General features: G+C 52.9%; 1 non-coding gene across 1 annotated transcript; it reads left to right on the top strand.

The window, feature by feature from the left end:
- The first annotated feature begins 1221 nt into the window (after positions 1-1221).
- TRNAV-CAC lies at positions 1222-1294 on the top strand. The gene has a single exon. It is a non-coding gene; the product is annotated as a tRNA-Val (tRNA).
- Positions 1295-15154: the final 13860 nt, after the last annotated feature.

Genomic DNA, 15154 nt, shown 5'->3' with positions numbered 1-15154 from the left:
GGGCGGGGAAGATGTGTGTCTAAGCAACTCTGGCAAAGGGCACTGCAATTGCCCTTCTATTCCTGGGACTGGTACCATCCATTGCCCATGAAGACACCGTGGTCCCACCGAGGGTCTCAGATTCCAGCTGTTCAGCAGAACTCGAAGCAGGAGGACGAGGAGAGGAGAAATGAGGGGGACGGTGAGATTTGGAGTCAGGAGGCTCCTGGCGCCACCTGGTTATGTGATCTGAGTCTCAGTGTCCTCCTCATCTGTGCAGCGAGGGGTGAACACAATGATATCCCCAAATTCCCATTTGTCATGGAGGAAAGGGGGGAGGGAGGGGAGCCTGTGCTTTGTCTGCTCAGAGGCAGTGATGGTGGACGCAGCAGGCGGGGAGGCGGGAGGTGGGGGAGGGTGCTGGGGAGGGCGGGGTTGGCAGGAAGGTTTAGTTTGAGCCTGGGCTCTACCACCCAGTTGGGGTGTGTTGTTCCTTCTCAGGACCACACTTTCCCATCTGTCTAAGGCAGGGGTCTGCAACCTTTAAGACATAAAGAGCCACTTGGACCCGTTTCCGAAGGAAAAAAACAACCCGGGAGCCGCAAAACCATTGCGACATTTAAAACAAATATAACACTACATATATTGTTTCTTACCTTAATGCTATATACCGGATCGTGCAGTTAGCTGTCAATCTGAAGAAAAAAAGGACTTTTTCACTTAACAATGTAAAATATATTTTTGCAAATTAATAGCTAATTAAAATATTTAATTTACCTGGTTAATGAGATTTTTGCTCCTGAACCTCAGTGCACAGTGTCAGCACATCAGGGCTGTAAGACGTTACCTTCATTTTCACACGGGCTTGCAAGTTGTCGGAGCCGCGGTAAAGCTTCAAAAGAGCCGCGTGCGGCTCTGGAGCCGCAGGTTGCCGACACCTGGTCTAAGGGGACAAGACGCTTCCAGATCCAAGAGTCAGTGACTGTGCTTGGAACCAGAGCCTGGACTAGGCACCTGGCGCCGGCTCAGGGCTGAGGGGGAAGCTGTTAGGGAGGGTACAAGCCCTGGAGGGAACTGAGGGGTCAAAACATCCAACTTTTTGGGTTTACAGACTAAAAAGTAAACCCAAAAAGTTGGATGTTTTGGGAAACTGAGACCCCAGAGGAGCACCGGGGCACAGAGACGTCGGTGCACCGCGCTGGAAGGGGAGGAGCAGAAATCTCCCCAACCTCCTGCCACCGCGTTTCCGTAGTGTAGTGGTTATCACGTTCGCCTCACACGCGAAAGGTCCCCGGTTCGAAACCGGGCGGAAACAACATTTTTCTCATGAAATCAATTACTTAAAAACCCATTTTACTGAATTAAAAAATTTTCACGACCTCCGGGGCGGGACGGGAGAGTGGATTGGGGGGGGGGGGGGGGGGAGGGAGAGAAAGAGGAGCAATTGACTGTCCAATATCTCAGAATGGGTTGCGGACAGAGCCAGGATCAGAACCCAGGCTCCGGACCCCCCGTTTCAGCTTCTCCTCAGAGAAAGCCGCGATGGGAGGCGCAGGGATCAGCCTGGTCGGGGAAGGAGGAGGCTAACCCACCACTAATCCCTAGGGGACAGGCGGGGGACCCCTGTGGAGACGGGGTGCACCGCGGGAGCCCAGCCAGCGTAGGGCCTCTTTCCTCGCCTCCCTCTGCCGTCCTGCACTGAGGACGTTGTCATCGGCGGGAATGGAGGGAACCTGCCCTCCCCGTGAGTCCTGGGCGTCCAGCCGGCCTCCTGCTGACCTCTCCGACCGTCCTATATCCGGGGCCGCTGCCCAGCTCCTGCCCGCGGGCCTCCCAGGGCGGCCCCTGCGCACTGGGTGTGGCCCCGCCCCTCCAGCCCCCGGCTGTGACTGATTGGTCCAGGAACGCCCACCTGAGCCGAAAGGGCCAATCAGATCCTTGTCTGGGGGCCGGCGCTAAGGCACGGTGAACCTGTTGACTGTAAAGCGGCCGCCTTCACCGTTCGCTGCTGTTTGTGCAAAGGAAGAAGCAGGGAGCGTTCCCCCGGGAGGAGAAGAATGAAGTAGCGACGAAATGGTGTGTGGGGAGGGACAGGGGAGCCGTGCGTGCTCCCGGGGAGGGCCACGATGGCTCTTCCTCCCACCATGTATCCTTGGGACGAGCCCTGAATTTGCTTCAATTGGCCTGAGACATTGCTGCTTCTCGCGGCCCAGGGCCTCCTGTAAGGCGCGTACGCTGAAACACGTCCAAGGAGAGAGCTGCAAAGCCCCGGAGCGTGTGGGTGTCATTGTCGTTGTTGGGAGCGACATATCCCAAAGCACAGAGCTGCATCCCCGTGGCCATATGGTCGTCTGTCACTCGGCCTGAACATACTTCGCATAGTGGAGAGTGTTTCGAAAAGAAAAAAATTTGCTTTGGAAAGGACTTGATTAAACTTAGATTTGTCCGTTGGTGTGCTGACAGATGTTTGACAACTGGGTCTTCAGAAACCCAAAAGCATACGTTATACTAGATGTGCGTATGTTTATTATAAATTTTACCGACAAGAGGATGTGTAGCACACAATTTACAAATAACAGCACAATGTATGACTTCTTGACTGTAAATCCCATATAACCACTTGGTTCTCACAGGTCACTTTTGTGAATTTTTGCCCGATTCTTGTATCTGAAGTTAACTTACAGTTGTAATTCAACCAAAGTTTGAAATGGAGTCACATTCCAGCCTACTAACTTTTCCCCAAAAACATTTATTGTCATTAAATCTGATCCATAATGTCACACAATTTCTCACTCTCCTATAAATACTGGTACATCTATTAAACTAAAAGCTCAGTTTCAGCATTTGAGTTTAGTCTGCACTAAGACCATTTTGTCCATCGCCTTCTTTTTAGTCTAGAAAGTCAACAAAACAACAAATCAAGTTCTGAACACAGATTTGGGGAGATATGTGCAGAAGCACCGCCTATGTCCAAGCCTCACTGTACAGACACAATAGATGTAGATGAACCCAAAGGAATAGGAAATAGTAAAATGTAGTAAAATCTCTAGGAGATGAGTTTTGAGTATTGTCTTTATTTTAATATAATTCATTTAATTGTAAATTTATGCAATTTAATTTTATAAAATTGTCACCCGAGGATAGATTTTTTATTTTATTTTATTTAAAAATATATTTTATTGATTTTTTTACAGAGAAGAAGAGAGAGGGATAGAGAGTTAGACACGTCGATGAGAGAGAATCATCGATCAGCTGCCTCCTGCACACCCCCAATCAAAGTACATGTCCTTGACCAGAATCAAACCTGGGACCCTTCAGTCCGCAGCCCGACGCTCTATCCATTGAGTCAAACTGGTTTCGGCAAAGATAGATTTTTAAATATGTATATTTTATTGATTTTTTTACAGAGAGGAAAGGAGAGAGATAGAGAGCTAGAAACATTGATCAGCTGCCTCCTGCACACTGGGGATGTGCCCGCAACCAAGGCACATGCCCCTGACCAGAAATAAACCTGGGACCCTCAGTCCGCAGGCTGACGCTCTATCCACTGAGCCAAATCGGTTTTGGCCTGAGGATAGATTTTTGTTGACTCAAGGGAGAGAAATAGAAATATCAATCAGTTGCCCCCTGTACACCCCTGACTGGGGATTGAACCTGCAACCTCGGTATTTGCTTTTACTGGGAATCAAAACTGCCCACCTTTTGGTTTATAGGATGACACTCCAACCACTGAGCCACCTGGCCAGGGCTATGCAATTTAATTTAATAATGAGATTATTCAAACACTTGTGTGTAAAATTTCTGAACTTTTAGTAATTAGCTTTTGTGAGCTGGCGTGAGCTAGCTTTGGTGCACGCTGGGCCTGAAAGCATCCATGGGACATTGTCAACAAGAGTCCCCACAGCCAGAGAGACTATGGTGAAGCCATTTGCTCTGGGAGAATTTGAGCTGGTTTGTGCCTGGGAGCAGAGGAAAGAACCAGAAGAATGACTCATCCATATGGCTAGGGGGGCATGACCATATTTATTTGTCTACATCAATTCATCCAGTGAGATTGTTGCTTAGTATTGTTAGGTGCTCAGGAGACATCCTGACCCTTGGCCTCACTCTGCGCCTGAGCCTCACCTCACTCACCACGGTTAGTAGCTGCCTGTTCTCACTCCAGGCACCCAGAGCGGCAGCCCTACTTGTTTGCTAGATTTTTCTATCCACATTACAACTTGCTTGCCCTCTTTTCCAGAGAGAGGTAGAATTTTCACTAAGATCATTATTTTTGTCTAACTCAATGTGACAGAGAAAAATTGTTAAATTTTAAAAAATGCAGTGCCACCCGGCCAGTGTGGCTCAGTGATTGAGCATCGACCTGTGAACCAGGAAGTCACGGTTCAATTCCCGGTCAGGGCATGTGCCCAGGTTGTGGGCTCCATCTCCAGTGGGGGGCAGGGGTGGTGGTGCAGGAGACAGCCGATCAATGATTCTCTCTCATATCATCTCAGAGAGAGGAAGGGAGAGGGAAAGAGGGATAGAAACATTGATGATGAGAGAGGGGCAGGGACTTGCCTAAGCTCACACAGCTCAGGAATAGGTTGAAAACCAAGCTTCATGCCTCCAAGGTCAGGACTCATCCTGTCAACTCCCTTACCAGAGACAGGGAAACAGGCCTGGGGAGAGGGAGATGAGCACAGACTCAGCAAGTGAGGGGTCTGAGAACTCTGGCAAACTCACATCTGTCTCCTCAGGACCCTCCCCTTCCTATTGGGGCCCGAAAATGAGAAGCAATGACTCTGTCAAATTCTCGTGGGTGTGATCTCAGTGCACTCAGGGTCAGGGTCAATTCTGTGGGTCCTCCTTCTCAGAGATGATGGAGGCATGCACCACTTTGTCCACCAGAGGGCACAGCAGAGCCCACATAGGAGCGTGGTCAGCTCACGGAGCCTCCAGCCTTGGTTTATCTGTACTTGGGCCAGACAGACAAAACCCAGAGGCTGGGAAGGGAGGGACCTGTCCAGGTCACTCTGAGAGCCAGAGCCAGAGCTGGCACTTGACCCATGCTTCCAGGCACCAGGCAGGTAGGTGCAGTCCCGAGGTGGCTGAATGCGGCCCGAGAGCGTGGCTTCTCCATCGTGTCAGGATCTACAGCCCTCAGTGAAGGCCCTAGTGGGTTAGGCTGTGCTGAGCCACACCCCTGTCCAGCATGGCATCTCACCTCTCCCGGGGACACCCACCAGTGCGGAGCCACCCTGGCCTCACCCCACTCTGTCCAGGGGCCGCCTCGCCTGCTGCCCCTGTCACCAGCGCAGGGTCTTTGTGGTTCAGGAGACATTTCTGCACTCTCTGCTGACCGCTTTGTTTGTGTGGAGAAGTGGGTGGGACTGGGGTTGGACGAGGTGGGCTCAGTAAGCTACTCAGCCTCAGACCAGGCTCACGCAGTGAGCAAAAGCACCGTACGCTCTGCAGGCCACGGCTCATGGGGGTAACAGATAGAACTTCCTTCTTCTTCAGCCGGCATTGGCCATCTCTCTCTGCTTCTGGGTTATACTGGAGGACACGTCATTCTGCTGGGTTGGGGGTCACGCTCCACCCCTCTTCCCCCTCCAGCCTGGGGAGGTCTTTTTTTTTTTTTTTTTAATATATATATTTTATTGATTTTTTACAAAGAGGAAGGGAGAGGGATAGAGAGTTAGAAACATCAATGAGAGAAACACCGATTCAGCTGTCTCCTGCACACCTCCTACTGGGGATGTGCCCACAATCAAGGTACATGCCCTTGACCGGAATTGAACCTGGGACCTTTCAGTTCGCAGGACGATGCTCTATCCACTGAGCCAAACTAGTTAGGGCGCTGGGGAGGTCTTTAATCTGCTTACAGACCACCTGCTTGTATTGGGAGGGGGACAGAAGGAGAGGCACACACAGGTCAGTTAGATCCACACGTATTTCTGGAATGCCTTGTGTCCCAAGCACGGTTCCAGGCCTGAGGCTGCCGCTATAAGCAGGCAGACACAGCCTCTGTGTCTCTCAGGGGAGCTGGAAGGGGCAGATGGGGGTGGTCATGATGGCTGCCATTTATGGAGCTCTACTCTGTGCCAGGTCCTATGTCATTTCATTCACACCTGGCAACAACGTAATGACATGCCGCTATCACCCCATTTTATAGGCGGGGAAATAGAGGCACAGAGAGGGTCAGGGACTTGCCCAAGCTGGTAGATAATAGGGGCTGCGGAGAGTCTGAACATTAAACAGGGTCACGGGTTGAGAAGCGCTGGCTCCGCGTCCGGCTGAGGACACAGCGTTTCCTGGAGGAGGAGGTGGTGTGGGGTGAGGAGCGGCCATGCCTAGATCTGGGGAGGAGCACTGCAGGCAGAGGGCAGCAAATGCAGAGGCGCTGAGACAAGAACGGACTCTGTTTACCAAGGACTAAAAAGAATGCTGCTGCGGGGAGGAGCGTGGGAATGAAGCGGGGGAGTGGTAGGAGGTGAGGGAGGGAGTAGAGGCACCAGATGGGCAATACAGAACTCCGGCCTAGTCCTAGCTGGTTTGGCTCAGTGGATACAGCGTCGGTCTGTGGACTGAGGGGTCCCGGGTTCAGTTCCGGCCAGGGGCACATCCCCAGCAGGGGGGCGTGTAGGAGGCGGTCAATCGATGATTCTCTCTCATTATTGATGTTTTATCTTTCCCTCTCCTTTCCTCTCTAAAAATCAATAAAATATATTTTAAAAACACACACACACAAAATTGGTCGCTGTGGCTCAGTTGGTTGGGTGCCATCCCAAGCACTGAAAGGTTGTGGGTTTGATCCCTGATTGCTATCAGGGCACATGCCCAGGTTTGGGGGCTCATCCCTAATGGGGGGGGGGCGGGTGCAAGGGGTAGTGGATCAATGTTTCATTCTCATGTGGATGTTTTCTCTCTCTCTCTCCCTTCTCAAGAAATCAAGTAAAAATCTTTTTTAAACCTTCCCCAAAACAAAACAAAGAAACTCGAGGAGGGCTTTCAGTCACCCCAAGAGGGCCTCTTCCCTTGAGCCGGGCAGGGCCAAGCCATATTCCCATAAACCCAGGAGGTCATTATCTCTCTGTCGCTGCCGGGAGCTGGGGCGCCCGCTGCTGCAGCCTCTTCTAACCTCTCCTTGGCCCTGGGCCCGTGATGACCATTGAGCTTGCTGGTGGTGGAGGGGGCAATGGAGGGCTGGAGGGGAGGACCGGAAGTGCTGACCCTGAGTCAGAGGCCCTGAGGTCTGGCCCAGGGGTGGCAAAGGCACTTTGATTGGTGTCATTAAGGTCACTGACCTTGGTGGCCTGGCCCCGGAGCCAAGCTGTCCCATTGGCTTCCCTTAACTTCCTGGCCTGACCTCTCTGACCTCGGCCTTGACCGGGGAGAGGCCCCTCTGCGGGTACTAATAAAGCTTTTCCCCTGACTCCCCGCACCTCCTCCTTCCTGAGGCCAGGCATTGCCCCTATGCCTCCCTTCCCCCACACCTTAGGGTAGGGGTGTCGAACTCAATCAGAGAAGGGGCCAAAATCTAAAATCCAGCCTAAATCGCGGGCCGAATGGTTTACTGAACAGTCATAAACTGTCATTGTGATGGAAACGCAGCGGAGTGCAGTGATGACAGCGCGGTGCGGGCCACATTGCAAGGCCTGGCGGGACGGATTTGGCCCTCGGGCCTTGTGTTTGACACATGTGCCTTAGGGGTTCAGCCGAGGTCAGCGCAGCCACGTTCCCCAGGGCCTCCCGGTTCTGCCCATAAGGAATGGCACAGATGGGTGTCTTTGCCCACGTCGCTCCCTCTGCTTGGGCTGTCCTGTCAACTTCTGTTGATATTGGAAATTCCTCCTACCACTGTGCGTATAAAAACGTCTGAAAGGATATAAACAAAGTGGAATTATAATTGGTTTTATTTTCTTCATTATTAATGTGCCATCTGAACTTTCTCTGTTGTTGTTAAGCCCGAGGATATTTTTACATTGGTTTAAATTTCAGAAAGAAAGGGAGAGGGAGAGAGAGCTTGAAACATCAATGATGAGAGATAGTCATTGATTGGCTGCCTCCTGCAGGCCCCTTACCGGGGATCGAGCATGCAACCCGGGCATATGACCTTGACCGGAATTGAACTCCGGACCCTTCAGTCTACAGGCCGATGCTCTATCTACTGAGGCAAATCAGCTGGGCTTTACACTGATTTTTTAGAGAGAGTGAAAGGGAAGGAAGGAGGGTGGAGATAGGGAGATAGATAGATAGATAGATAGATAGATAGATAAAGAAATGTTTATGTAAGAGAGACACATTGATTGGTTGTCTTCTGCACCCACCCGGACCAGGCCAGGGATCGAACCTGCAATCCAGGGATGTGCTGTTGGCCGAGAATTGAACCCGAGATCCTTCGGTTTGGGAAATGACACTCCAACCACTGAGTCACACTGGGCAGGGCCCTTGTTGTGAGTGTGTATGTTTGCTTTTAATAACTCCCCGTTCCCCATTCTCCCTGGCCCTGAAACCCCTTCTACTTCCTGTCTCCATGGGTTTTTCTCTAGGAACCTCATCTAAGTGAATCCTGCCGTGTTTGTCCTTCTGTGCTGGCTTATTTCACTGAGCATAATGTCTTTGAGGTGCATCCGTGCTGTAGCATGTGCCAGGATCTCCTTCCTTTTTAAGAACGGATAATACCCGTTGTGGCTGCACACTAGGTGGGTTTTGAGCGTCCTTCAGCTCCAGCATTGTAGGATTCTCAAGGCCAGCGTCTCTGTCCTCTTGGGCTGATTGCTGCCTGGTGAGGTGCAGCCCTAGCCGCCAGCAGACTCTCCCTTCTGTTTGTGTCACGTGAACCCAGCAGCGCTGGGAATGAAAGACTTTGGCTCAACACCTGTCGCCTTCTCTCTGGGGCCTCAGCGGCCAAGCCAGGGCCGGGGGCGGGCCAGGTGAGGAGCTAATGATGGCCTGTGGGGCTTGGCTGCAGAGGCCTCTTCTGATTACAGGAAGCCCTGTGCTTCCCTCCCCAGGGCCCCGCCTGGCCCGGAAGCAGCCTCCACACACCCAGCTGCTCCAGAGCAGCAGCGGAGATCCAGGAACTGAGGAATCTGGGGTAGCAGCTGCCAAAAGCATTGGCTTTGGGGTCTGAAACCACAGATCCGGGTCATGGCGAAGCCAGCAGGCTCCCGTGTGGCTCTTCTGTGGGGTTAATTACTCATAACAGCCACTGTTCCTGGAAGTTTTAATCTATGTATCATGTGTCAAGCATTGGGCACGAATTCTCTCCTTTAACCTCACACAGCCTTATGAGGTTAGTATCATCACGCCCATTTTATAGGGGTGTAAACTGAGGCTTGGAGGGCCTTGCCTGGGGCCATGCAGCCAGACCGGGGCCTGCTTCTGGGCTGCAGCCTGTACTTACCCGCTGGTCTGCGAGTGGGTGGGAGTCTCTGTGGGGAGCTTCTTGGTGGAGGGCAGGTGAGGGGGGCTGAGTGGACAGGGATGACCTGCCTCTTTCACAGCAACTCTTGTCATTTCACAGATGGAGAAACTGAGGCCCTGAGAGTGGCAGGGAGATGACCAGGGTCTCTCTGACAGGGTCCAGGGCAGAGCTGGAATTAGAAGTCAAGTCCTGAAGAAACCGGTTTGGCTCAGTGGATAGATTGTCGGTCTGCGGACTGAAAGGTCCCAGGTTCGATTCCGGTCAAGGGCATGTACACTGGTTGTGGGCACATCCCCAGTAGGGGGTGTGCGGGAGGTGGCTGGTTGATGTTTCTAGCTTTCTATCCCTCTCCCTCTCTGTAAAAAATAAATAAAATATATATATATATATTAAAAAAAAAAAGTCAGGTCCTACCTCCCAGCCACGTGCTGTTTCTGGTGCCCACATGGCCTCCTGGACCCCATGTGTGACCCAGACAGGCAGGAGGGTAGTCTGGGCCTCCCCTGCTGGCCGGGACGCCCTCCTGCAGCCACTGAAGGGAGGGCGTGCAGAGGCGGCAGGCAGTGGGGACAGAGGACAGAACCCGGGCTGGACCTCAGTTCTAACTCTGCTGCAGACTCTGTGGCTTGGGCAGCTCCATTCTCTCTAGGCCTCAGTTTCCCCACCTGTACCACGTGGGTCCGCAGGCACTGGGCAGGGAAGAGGAAATGGCCAGACAGGTGGTAATGCATGTACGGGGAGGAAGGGAGGAGCCGCAGGGCTGCAGGGGGCTGTGGGCACCCTGCCCTCGCCTTCCCCTCTTCCAGGAAACACCTCCGTTTCAGCCGCCCACACTCCTGCTGCTGACCGAGGGACGCCGCTTGGCCTGAGCGTGTCCAAGCCTCGGATAACAGAGTTCTTGCTCCCAAGGCTGCCCTGGGGCTAGTGGCTGCCCTTTCTCAGTCCGAGACACCCTCTCGTTCCCAGAATGGTGCTGGCCACACGGGGCTGGGAGAGGCGGAGCTCCTGGGTGGGCTCACACCTGGGTGCCCAGCCCCACCCACGTGTGCACACATCCCTACATGTACACATGTGTGCATCCACTCCCGTACCCAAGGCATTCTGTCTTTTCAGGCTGCCAGTAGTTAAAAATGAAGAAATGTCACAGTGGTGGTATTTTTACATGTTTTTATTAAAAAAAAAAATTAACACCTTTAACGCACACTCACAAACAGAAGCAAAGGATGATTACAGAAATTATAAAGAACGAGCTCGCAGTGCCGTGTGGTCGGTGGTGGGATATACGTTTAAAATGGCATGACAGCCTTCTAGTCGTCCCTTCTTGTGCATCATTCTTTGGGTTTAAACATCCAGCTTCCTTGCATTTCCATTGTTTGTGACCATTTCACTACGGAAAAGTTCCGTCACCCAGAAAAGTTGAAAGAATTGTACAGTAGCCAAAACTGGTTTGGCTCAGTGGATAAAGTGTCGGCCTGCGGGCTGAAAGGTCCCGGGTTCGATTCTGGTCAAGGGCATGTACCTTGGCTTCGGGCACATCCCCAGAAGGGGGTGTGCAAGAGGCAGCTGATCGATGTCTTTCTCTCATCGATGTTTCTAACTCTCTATCCCTCTCTCACTTCCTCTCTGTGAAAAATCAATAAAATATATTAAAAAAAAAAAGAATTGTACAGTGAACACCCACATCTTCACTGCCTGGAATCTACAATGAACGTTAAATCTACAATATTTGCGTTATTACATATCCATCCCTCTATCGGTCCTTCTTTCCTTTTATCCATCAATCAATCCAGATCTATCCACCCATCTATTCATCAATCTATCCCTCCATTCAACCATCTCATTAAAAAAAAATATATTTTTATTTATTTCAGAGAGGAAGGGAGAGGGAGAGATAGACACATCAATGATGGAGAGAGAGAATGATTAATCGGTTGCCTCCTGCATGCCCCTCCACGCCCCCCACTGGGGATCAAGCCTGCAACCTGGGCATGTGCCCTGACCAGGAATTGAATCTTATCATCCTGGTTCATAGGTTGAGGCTCAACCACTGAGCCACGCAGACCTCCATCTTGTTTTTTTATACATTTTTTAGGCTTATGAATGTATAAGGCCTGGGCCAAATGACACTCTCTTCTCTCAACCTTCTCCCCTACAGTAACAAGACCCCCCACCCCCCACATACACACGTACATGCAAAAACCCATATGCACACACAATGACTCACCCATTTACACATCTCCATTCCACACACATATCCACATATGCAAACACCACACCTAATCACTCGGCACACATGTGTAGAGTTACACACACACACACACACACACACACACACACACAGTGCACACATGTGCACTCACAGCAGACCCTTGATGCCTGTGAGGAAAGCACCCAAAGTCCTCTTAGAATTCTCAGACCTGTGACCCCCGTGGAGCCCGTGCCAGGCCCTGACTTACTCTGCACCCCCCATTTCTGGCCAAGCGTCAGGGGCTCCCCTGCAACTCCCTACCCCACCTGCCCCACCTTTAAAAAAAAAGTCCACCACAGTCTCCTCACCTCCCGGCACATCCCACCAAGACAACCTCCCACAGAGATTCCGTGCAGAGTGTCAACCGCGTGTGGCCAGGAAGCCACCAAACTGCCGCTCAGGAGGGCACAGACTGCGTTGGCCTCGTTCCCACCACATCCCCAGCACCTGGCTCACAGGGGCCTCGCTGAGTGTTGATTGTAACAGGAACAAAGCAGCACAACAGTGCATGTACCAGGCATCCTCAGGACACCTGTCACACATGCTTACATCCATTGCGCACCCATGCACCCACAGGCATCAGCTGTGTGTTCGCACACGTGGGAACACGCAGTGTTTGCACACACCTGTCTACCTGTCTCCTTCTCTGGAGATGAAGTGAATTCCAGGACCCAGGTCCTTTCCCAAAGCCTTGGTCGCCTAAGACCACGGTGAGCTCCTCTGCTGCAGTGTGAGGTCCAGGGGTGGCCCCATGACCATGTGCCCAGGGCTCCAGGCGAGCCTGGGCAGCAGGGGTTCAGAGCACCAGAGTCTGACAGCACCTGTGTCCATCCCCGCTCTGCACGCAGCCACTGTGCACCCTCCACAGGTGATGTATGTGTGAGTTACTCCACTGCATGGAGCCTCAGTTCTCTTCCCCATTCCATGGGGAGAATAGTTCCCACCTTAGAAGCACTTACAGGAGATGCTCTCAGCAGAATGCCTGCAGGTTGTGAGCACGTAACAACGGTTGCTGTGGGTATTCTTTGCCCTGAACTCCCATGCACCCTTTGGGAGGGCGGGCAGACTTGGTGGGGACTGTGTATGGAGAGAGCCAGTGGGAGTGGATGGTGCTCTGGGGACGCCTCTCCCAGGTGCTCCCCCAATCCCAAGCCCTCATTATCCCACATGCATATTCATAAGGGATAATCTCAGCCCTGCTCTGTAAATGCCTCAGAAGCGGGAAGTGGAGGCCAGTGCAGAGAGTGAGGCCCTGGGACAGGCGGCTCGAAGCCAGAGTGCATCTGAGTCCCCATGGACGGGAGGATGGTGAGAAGGGATGGGGCAATATGAGTTATTGGGGGTCACTTGGGGACTTGAGCAGGGGCTTGTGCCTATATTTCAGATTTGGAAACTGAGGCTCAATGAGAGCAGCTTGGAGCGACTGGCTGGAGAAGCCAGGGCTGCTTCCGTTGGGTGCCAGAGAGCTGAGCGTCTGTCCGGGCTGGGGGACAGGCACAGGGGGTGCACTGAGGGACCACTGCCTGTTTCTCGCGTGGACACCGTCAGCATGGCAGTGCGCGGCTGCTGTGGTGGCCCCGAGCCTCAGCCTCCGTGAGGCTCAGAGAGGTTGAGTGGCTTCTCAGGAACACACAGCACTGACCGTGCTCTTGCCTTTGGCGGCGTGAGAGACAGTGATGCTGGCCTCATGCAGGAGGGTCAAGGCTGGGAGCCAGGCTGGTCAGGACATAGAGAAACGAAGCTTCTTTCTCTGCCTCCCCGTTTCATCTCCTCGAAAGTCCCCTTAGAGATACCGGCAGCCACAACGATTGTCTCCCTTTTACAGATGAGAAGTATGAGGCTGCCTGAGGATGAGGCACCAGGACAAGACTACACAGTGAGTATCTGCAGGGAGGGCTGGCCCCTCCACGCAGGGTGATGCAGGGTGAGGGGACGGGAGAGCCCACGTCACCTCGGTCTGGGCAGGGTGACCCAGGACAATGGCAGCCCATCGCCCTTTTGTTGTTGTTGTTCTTCTTCTTCTTTAAATTATGTTTATTTATTTATTTATTTATTTATTTATTTTTAAATGTATTTTATTGATTTTTACAGAGAGGAAGGGAGAGGGATAGAGACTTAGAAACATCGATGAGAGAGAATCATCGATCAGCTGCCTCCTGCACACCCCCTACTGGGATGTGCCCGCAACCAAGGTACATGCCCTTGACCGGAACCGAACCTGGGACCTTTCAGTCCGAGGGCCGACACTCTATTCACTGAGCCAAACCAATTTGGGCGGAGCTTTCTTCTTTACACTTGCAGTCCAGCTACCCCTCTCTCCTCTCAGATACCTGCCCATCTCTCTGAATGCTTTCTCAATGCTCACAGCGGCTCTGTGAGGTTAAGCAGAATAACCAGCCCCCTTTCAGGGGCGGGATGGAGGGATAGAGAGGCGCAGGGGCCCCCAGCAGAGTGTGTGAGAGGCTGTGAGGGGCAAGAGTCCCTGGCGTTGCTCTGCTGGATCTTTCTGCTGGACCAGCTCACGGGGGCGGGAGCGGGGCAAGGGCTGAGGCATGGAAATTCGGCCCTCGGGGCACAAGTGTCAAAAGGAGCTGACTCGGTGCAAGGCCGTGGCATTCTGGGGGCCGAAGGCTGCTGGGTGGAAGGGGACCGTGTACAGGCTGTTTTGGGGTCAGTCAGTCACAGAGGAACGAGGAAACTGGGCTTGTGTTAAACGTTCAGACAGCCATTCATCCAGAAGGCATTTACTGCCGTCCTGTCACAGGTGAATCAGACAGGCCCCGGGCAGCTCAGCGTCTCCTAAGGACCCCGGACTAGGGCCGGATGGAACGTATGACTGGACCAAAAAAAAAGGTGGACTGGGTATTGCCACCCCCACTTTCCAAGCCAGGCAGCGAGGTGTCAGGGCCAGGCCCTGGGTTTGAGGTCAAGGCCAGGCCAGGTGGTCTTCCAGCTCTGCCCTCCGAGCCGTGTGACCTGGAGCCACAGTAACAACCACCCCGTGTCCCGGGCCATGTTTGCCTAGCGCTCAGTCTGCACGGAGGCACGCCGCTGGCCTTCTCTGAGGCTCAGTGACCTCTCTCTGTAAATGGGGGTGAGGTGAGGGATGAATCTGCTTCCAGGGTTATCTGGGGCTTGAATGGGACCATGTAGGCCAAAGAGCTTCCAGCTCTGTGGTAACTCGCGTTGTTGGTGAGGCCAGCACAGAGGCTCCCGTGGTAGAAACTCAGGGAGGTTGGATCATTCATTCCTCACGGACCAGTAGAGGTTGGGGGGGGGGAGGGGTGTGTTCTCTTCACAGAGAAGATAAGGATGTGAAAGAGGCTTCAGAGGGTGGGTATTGGGGTCAGGAGGGAGAGAACGTTCACAGAGAAGGACATGGCGTGGGCGCCAGCATGGAGGAGGGAAAGTACAGGGAATGTTGGTGGGGCCCTGGCACTGTGACTGGCGAAGCCTGGCATGTGAATCACCCAGGGATGCAGTCGGGCGGGATCACTAGCCCTGGGGCCATCTGT

This window comes from Pipistrellus kuhlii, unplaced genomic scaffold, assembly GCF_014108245.1.
Source record: "Pipistrellus kuhlii isolate mPipKuh1 unplaced genomic scaffold, mPipKuh1.p scaffold_m20_p_2, whole genome shotgun sequence".
NCBI classification, from domain to species: domain Eukaryota; kingdom Metazoa; phylum Chordata; class Mammalia; order Chiroptera; family Vespertilionidae; genus Pipistrellus; species Pipistrellus kuhlii.
The sequence above is the reverse complement of the archived record's forward strand: the minus strand, read 5'-3'. Positions and strand labels throughout refer to the sequence as shown.